The sequence below is a fragment of the Lutjanus erythropterus genome, chromosome 14 (assembly GCF_056507025.1).
Source record: "Lutjanus erythropterus isolate fLutEry1 chromosome 14, fLutEry1.hap2, whole genome shotgun sequence".
In the NCBI taxonomy this organism is placed as follows: Eukaryota; Metazoa; Chordata; class Actinopteri; order Lutjaniformes; family Lutjanidae; genus Lutjanus; species Lutjanus erythropterus.
In genome coordinates, this window is record NC_139330.1 from 24,957,611 (window position 1) to 24,965,903 (window position 8,293).

The 8,293-nt window shown below is 39.0% G+C and overlaps 1 long non-coding RNA gene across 1 annotated transcript; it reads left to right on the forward strand.

Annotated features, from left to right (window-relative positions):
* Positions 1-14: 14 nt before the first annotated feature.
* Positions 15-2,367, forward strand: LOC146315624 (uncharacterized). Its single transcript, XR_014771827.1, has 2 exons — positions 15-491; positions 1,172-2,367. It is a non-coding gene; the product is annotated as an uncharacterized LOC146315624 (long non-coding RNA).
* Positions 2,368-8,293: the final 5,926 nt, after the last annotated feature.

Here is an 8,293-nt window from a genome sequence, read left to right on the forward strand (position 1 = left end):
GTTGAGACTAGTGTTTTCAGTGGTCAGATTGCTCTGTGAATGAAGTGAACATCATTTCTTTTGGTATCTGGAAACTTTTTTTTTACTCACACTGACACACCACAACTTGAGAATGGATAATATTTGATTATGTTTTGTAGACTGACAAGTTTTTGTACAGATTGTTGTAATCATTAAGTTATAATCAAAGACGAGCACTGCTTTATGTGCCAATACTAGTAGTACTGTCTGCCTCTAGATCCTTATTTATTTCTGCTTTTGTACTTGCTGTTTAAGTTTCTTTATTTTATTTATCTCAATCCACAGTATATGCAGGTATAAAGTCAATGAAAATGTCCTTGTCACTGTCTCCAGATGTAACATAAACGTTGCCTTTGTCCTACAGATGTGGAGGGCAGAAAGTCTAAAAGCAGGAGTGGGGAGCCGCAGCAAAGCTGCTAAACCCCGCCCCCACCACCCTCGTCTGTCTGCTACCATGCTGTGAGCGCGTGGTGAGTGAGTGCTGCTCGAGCGGGAGGAATAGGGATCGGGGTGGAGTGGGGAGGTGTTTGAGCTTGTCTCCATGGGAACCTAAAACATGGTGTAACAGATGTCGTCCATCCTGCCGTGCACTTGCTTCCCCAAAACCTTCCCCACCCCCTCCTCACTGTCCTGTTTGTCGCCCCCGACGTCCCTGTGGTGCCAAACGCCTGTTCACAGAGCCTGACGGGACCCCAGTCTGCATGGCATATGGGCAGCTTTTACCATGTTCTGAGTGGACCAACGCTTTGCCTGTTTGTGTCCCTAAATCCCCCAACGAGAGCAGTTCCTCGACTCCGGCACCTCACCGTATCCCTCCTCCATGATGCTTGTGTTTGTCGTAAAGGTGACTGCTGACTGAGTGGAAGAAAAAAAAAGGCCCTTTGCTGTTTTCAGGCTGCTTGTTGTTGCTGCATGGCTTCGGTGTAGCGCTGAAATCCTTCCCCTTTCTTGCATGTAGATCCAGGCTGGCTGCTTCCCTCTGTCTCCCCCTATTATATATCACTGTCTACTGATACAGTTTCTGACTTTTAATCTTCTCTTTTCTCTCTTTTTTTACTTTCTGTTTTGTGGTCTCTCCTCTTTACTTTCTACTCTTTCTCCTTTTCTGCCTTTTCTTCCTCTTTCCACTCTTTGCTTGCCTGGGACTCAGAGAGAAAGGTGGCCTTGGAGCTGTGTGTCTGAAGCCTAGTAGAGTAAATCTGCTGAGACCGTCTACAGTGAGAAAAGATTGTATATCCCAGATTCCTCTTTCTTCCTTTTTTGCTTTTTTTTTTTTTTTTTTTTTTTTTTTTAAATCCAGGACACTTCAGTAGAGAAAAGTGGCTTCCTTCTCTGTTTTGCTTTTCTTCCTTGAATCAAGGAAACATCAGAAAAATACTAGAAAATGTTGTGGTGACAGTTTTTGTTTTTCTATAAAGACTAAAGCTGTGGCAGATTGCACTGCCATGTGTCCTTCGGTGTGACGGACTGCTAGATGTGCACTAGTCTCTATGGACTTAAGATTAAAGTGCCAATGTTCACACAACAGCCAAAAGGGCGATCTTAAACCAGACTGATGACTCCATTTTGGATCTTATGTACAAACTTGACAGTCAACTGGACCTTCTTCTGCCCAACACCATGATCATTAAAAAGTGAGTGTTTTCATAAAAGGGCAGCGTGCACAAGCAAAGACAACATTCAGGCTTGGACGAAACATTTTCAAAAGCATGTCAGCACCGAACATTTCCAACTCCAACCTATCAGACTGAAGAATCACAATCTGCATGGAGCAATCAATCAGCCAATCACCCCACTTCCTTTATCCAATCAAAGAGGAGGGCAGTGACCTGTGGGGATTTTACTTGCCAGGATGCCAAATGGACTTGGACAGAAAGCCATGACAGCTGTGTGATTGGCATCTGTTGCCTGCCAATCACGAGCAAAGGTTGTGTGATCTGAGCGCGAACGATAGAGACTAATCATGGGAGTGTTCCAGGTCACCTATATGACAGTTGGCAGCCATAACACCCTGAAACAAACCCTGCACACTCTTCATCTTAGCTTCAATCATATACCATCATAGATCTCATTTATCACTTCCCATCCTGCTCTGAAATGGAAACCGTACAAGCACACTACAGTTCATTAACATACCATCACAGTATTGTGTATTCACTGACTCGGAAGGCACTCGGTGAGGAACTGACTGGAGTATAGGTGACCTGTAACCTACCCAGTATATACAGAACATGTGCAGATTTCTGTTGCTGTGTTGAACATGATGGTGATGATGAGACCCAGTGTTTTCCTCCTTTTCCACTTTTACATAAATCCATTTGATGTAATTAAAATTCATCAAGATTACTCTGCCCCGTTTGTGTTTTATGTGAAAACGTGTTATCTCCAGGACAAAGGGAGAAGTTGGGTGAGGAACCTGCACATCCTAACGAGTGAAAATGGTGAAAGACAACTCCACTTGTTCTTGCTTTTCAGAGCTGCAACCAAATTGAGCACTTCCTTTGGAGAAGTGCACATGTGGAAATGTAGAATTTCCTTCAAAATCATTTGTTTTCAGTTTAGTCTGGACTGCACTGATCATGTTAACCCCTGAGCTGAAATGGTTCAAACATTACAGCAAACTGTTTAATTCACCAGTTTATTAAGGTTTGGTAACACCTGTACCATCTAATGCACCTTTTTCACAGCAGCCAGGAAATAATAACATAAACACAGGTGTTGCCAGTGATACCAGTTAAGATTCCATTCAGGTCAACCAGAGTTAGTCTGCTGTTATTCTGCATATTGGCTCACTTTAGAAACACTGTGACACTGAGTGGTTCAGGACCTTAATTAGTATCATTGGTAACACCACTAACTCCACACAACAGATGGTATTAGTTTTCAGACTTAAATAATTCCCCCCATGCTGAACATTTGTGCAATAAAGGGAAACTCCTTGCTTGAAAAGAGGGAGCTTATGTTGATTAAAGCAGTGTTCCCCAACCCTGGTCCTCAGGGACCCCTGTCCTGCATGTTTTAGATGTTTCTCTGCACCAACACACCTGATTCACATGATCAGCTCGTCATCAAGCCTCGGCAGAAGCCTGACAACAACCTGATCATTTGAATCAGGTGTGTTGGAGCAGGGAAACATCTAAAACATGCAGGACAGTGGGCCCTGAGGATTAAAGCGTCCCTGCTCACATGATTCACCCACACAGGTGTTTTCACTTAGTGTGGCTCATTCTCAGGACTGACATTTTCTCTCTTGATAGTTTTTGTTAAAGACTAACCTTACTTGTTTTATCTTTGTCATTCTTCTTAGTACAAGGTGTTTGACATTATGTGATTCCCAGCATACCTGTGGGCATCTTTAAGCTGATCAGAGCCTCAGAGGTCTATTCATCCTGAATTAGTCAGAACACCTGTGAGGATTTTCCGGGCTTTAAAGAGAGGATGAATAAAATGCAGATGTGTAGGCTACAGCATCTGACTGAGAGGAGCTTCGAATGACTATTTTGTCATTGCTGTGTCCCCCTGGATTGCACAGAAGACACCATCATTGACAAGGAAACCATCGTCTCTATACATCTCGTCCACGATTGTCTATTGGGAGCCACCACAGGGGAACAGACCATCTCCTGCCTGCGTGACAGAGGAGAGATATCACCATGAATCAGAGGTATGAAAACACTCATGTCTTTACACCCAGGAGCTGAAGCTTAACTCATCTTACCATCACATTAACATACAAGGACTACTGACTTCTTAACTACTGTTAAGAAATTATCACAGGAAAATGCTTATTTCTTCTCAAACCAGGTATGCAAGTAATGTAATCTGAAAAATGCAAACTTAATTTTAGGAAAGTTACATTTAAAGGTGGAGTAACCTGTTCTGGAGAAAGACAGTTGATTGAGTCTCATTCCCAGGTCTGTCTGAGTCATTATGTTAAACAAAAATAGACAGAGCATGTGAAGAAATCTGTCTGTCTCCTTCAAAATGACAGACTTGGTCAGTGCCTCAGCCCCCTGACAATGTATGATACTTTAAATTAGGACCCATGGCAAACATGAACTCAACCAAAAGTTCCATCTATTAAAGCTGAATAGGTGGAATTGGGTGCTTTTGACAAGGGTTCCCCATTTTTTTTAAAAGCACCAGTTAAAACAAGTACAAAACAATTATATGAAGGCATTAGAAACCAAGTGATTGATAAAGTCATAGAATAAAGCACCTGTGAAATGACAACGTGTACCTGTGGTGTCAGGTTTTTGAGTCTTACACTGTAACTCCTTTGCAATTCTTCTTTAGGTTGATTCAGTTTGGTCTTTGGTTCCCCCTAGAGGTGACAGTCAGTACTACAGTTGGAACAAACAATCACATGAAAAGCTGAGATAAATGCATTTAACTGTATTACAAGCCTACATATTCTTTAAACATGAAAAACAAAACCTTAAATAGTTAATAGCACTTTGCTTGTAGTCATTAATTAAGTGTGATATCTAATTATACAAAACCTCTGAAACTTAACACTTAATTATCACCCAGCCACATACATAAAGTTGTAGGTTACCACTATATTGTCTTTTCATTATCTTATGAAATTAACATTTCAAACACAGTACTGCATATTTTGATAACTGCTTGTACCACACAAGTAGATTTTTTTTTTAAGCTGCAACATGAGAGAAACAGACACCAATTTTGAAATGCTATTTTTATTAAATACTTTAATAATTTTCCAATAATAACAAAGCAATGAAGAACAACCATCCAAACAAACACGTGATAGTTTTTAATGTATGATGTTTATTAACTGTATGGTCATGCAAAAATCCAGCATCCAATTGAAACTCAAAGAGTATAGACACATGTAGCCCCTTTTAGTACAAGGTTACGATGCAATAAATTTACTTACATACAAGCTAAGGCTTCTGCTAATCTTTTATGCATTTTAATGTGAGATAACTTTTGTTTCAATATCTCAGATGGAGCCATTTCATAACCTCAAGGATGCAAGTAACATAGATTTCCATTTCTTTATCAAGTAAACAGTGAAAAATTACCAGAAAGTAGACATGCATATTTCTTCCATTTGTAAAACTGCATATATAGTGTTGCTGTTTGTGGTTTTTAATGATCCCTTTCCAACTTGTATGCATCTTTTCTTCCCTTCAGTTCAATCAGGTGCTGTTTCAATCCAACATATATTTGACATTTAAAAAAAACATTTTGGAAAATGTCAAATACATGGAGTTTATTTTAGTTATACACACAAGCAAAACAACAGACACCAAACTACCTACTGTCAATGATTATTCTCTTGTAGGTCATTGGTGCAATCAGCCCAACGTTGTTCTGTGTAAAGTTTATATTTGGTCACGTATCCTATGTACAGCAGTGAGACTCTGAGGTTGATACCCTGTCATGTTAAAATGTAATCTGTTACATTACAATGGATCTCAGTGACACTTCAGTTGAGGCGGGGACGCCACTCTGTAGTACTTCTGTGGAAGCAAAGACCGGCTGTATCATTTTAATTTTCTAAGCAAATGAACATATCATTTTTAATTTTAACAGCACTGAATTTATATAATTAAAATATTTTAGTATTTATTGAAAGCATTGATCAGAATTTATGTGGTTTGAATTCACCTCTTTCCAAGTGGATTTTTATCCTATTGCATTTAGATGAACATCTGGAAGCCCTGCACACACAAACAATATTTTTTGTAATTGTACAACTTAAAATCACCTTCTGGAAATTTCAAATAACATAATTTAAACCACATAAATTCATGCAGATGATTTTCAAAGTATAATATTTAAATGCAATAAATTTGGAGCTATTTAAATATGCGTATTAAGTATTCTAAAGTCATTAAATCTCATTACATTATTTGTGTATAAAATATATATATAATTAATGACCGTTCTTTGCCTCCATTCACATCACAATGAGATTCAACTGGGATTCAGTGTTCAGACCCTGTGCAAACATATGTGCCTTTTGCCTCCATGCCAGATGTTATACAGTACAGGGTCTGATCAGCAGCTGTAACTATGAACTGTGTTGTTTTTAAAGGGAAGTTCATCCAAATTACAACTAACATTTTCTCACATACCTCTAGTACTATCTATCCATGCAGATAGTTTTGATTTCATGCAGAAGTTGAGCTTAAAAAAATGCAACTGCAACGTCTCTGTTCAGAAACTTGTGTTACAATTTTTATTAGAGCTACTTTCTATAAATGAAGCAGAAAAATCTGTGGATTATTCAGAGTAACAAGGATGCTGTTTTCTAGAGAGAGATGCTGCTGTTGAATTAATAAAGTAATTTAAAAGCTGAAAAATTAAAACAAAACTATCTGCATTGCTAGATGACAAGATAGGGGTAAGTGAGAAAATGTTCTTGCATAAATATGTTACCTATTAAATATGACTGAGCAGAGTGAATAAAGTACCACAAAGAATCAGCTGAAGTTACTGAGATAAATGCGGGGAAAAATATTCAAATCAGGGTCATGATGAGGGTTTAACTACAACAGTTGTTCCCAACCTCACAAGATAAATCTGAAGGGTCACAAGGTGGATTAAGTTTGCCGTGTTTAATTAACACTGATGTTTATTTTCTTGCAGTTGTCTTCGTCACTGTCTTTGATGCCTCACTGCTGTGCTGCTTGGCGTGTTGTTGCCATTTATAGATCAGTGACCACCTGAAGGAATGTGTATCATGCATGTGCCACACTAAAAGATATTGCTCAATAGTGCTGATATTGGAATTTTCCTGGGTACCTTTAACAGGTTGGGAAAATTTAGGGGGCTTTTTTTCTTTGTAAATCAAACAAAATGAGAAGACAAAATCACTGACAGGTGAATCTGCTCATCACTGACATACGATGTGTGACTGCGAGTAGATGCTGCCTCATTTTAAGGGGTCATGAAGGTTGGGAATCACTGTTGTACAACTAACTATTAAAAAAGGTCAAAGCGTGAGTGAACTGCACCAGCTGCCTTTTCTTAAGACTCAATAGATTCAGAATTGACAGACTTTGTGGTCATAGTAGGAAAAACAAGTCTAAATAATAACATTAAAAATGGTATTTTTAAGAGCAAAAATGGGACCCTGGAGTAGAAAAACTAAATGAGATGCAGCCTGTATTAAAGGGATAGTTCGGATTACTTGAAGTAAGGTTATAGGAGGTACTTATCGATAACCAGTGTATTACCCCAGAGGGGGCAGAGAGGGGCAACAGCATGGAAGCTAACCAATGTACTACTGTTGACGGGATTGGACACAAAAAGAATTTTAGCCATTTAAAAAAAAAAGGCCCATTAAAAAAAAACAACTTTAAATTTACTTTATATTTAGACTGTTTTTCACCTATTTACTTTGGCATCAGACAACCTTTTCTGACAGGAAACAGCTGTCATATAAACCAAATATCACTCTCTCCAAACCAACCACTCTCCTTTAGCAAAAACTGTAATTTTACCTCACAGAACACAGGAGCTGCTTGTCTCCGTCTGCCTCAATCTGCTACTTTGTTAGTATTATTGTGTGACTTTGTTGAATCAGAACTAACTGTTTAAAACTCAGAAGTCACAATAATACAAACTAAGAGATCGAGGTAGAAGTAGATGGGTAGCTTCCTTGTTTTGTGAGGTAAAATTACTGATTTTGCCAGTGGAGTCTGACTGATTTGCAGAAAGTCATACTTGGCTTCTATAATGGTGGTTTCCCATTGGAAAAGATATAGCATACACTGAAATTGAAATTTTTTATGTGGCTGAAACATGTTTTCCTCATACAAACCCACTTCAAATAATCAAAATCATCCCTTTAATGTCATTGTTTACACTTGTGCTTTTCCTGCTACAACATGTCAAAATGTCTGCTGGGAACGTCTAATTTGGCTTCATATCAAACAACCAAAAATGCAAATTTTAACTCGATCCAACTGTTCCAACACTAAACTGACCGTGTAGCTGATTGTTCCCTCGGATCAGTGTCCTTTTAGATAACCTGTAAAGTGTAACTGCATCTCACTCTTCTAAACATCCCCATGACTGTGTGGAAATACACATACGATGAAAGAAAAGCATCTGGTCAGATTGGTGGCATCGACAGCCAACTGGGCCAGAGCCCACAGCACAAACAGAACTACTCAGAGCCATAAAAAACATCACATCATAGTTTCAGTACTGGTTTTACAACGCGTTGTTGTCGTCATGGTGCAAAAAGTGTGTGCGTGTCTGTGTGTGTGTGTGTGGAGGGGGGGGCGGG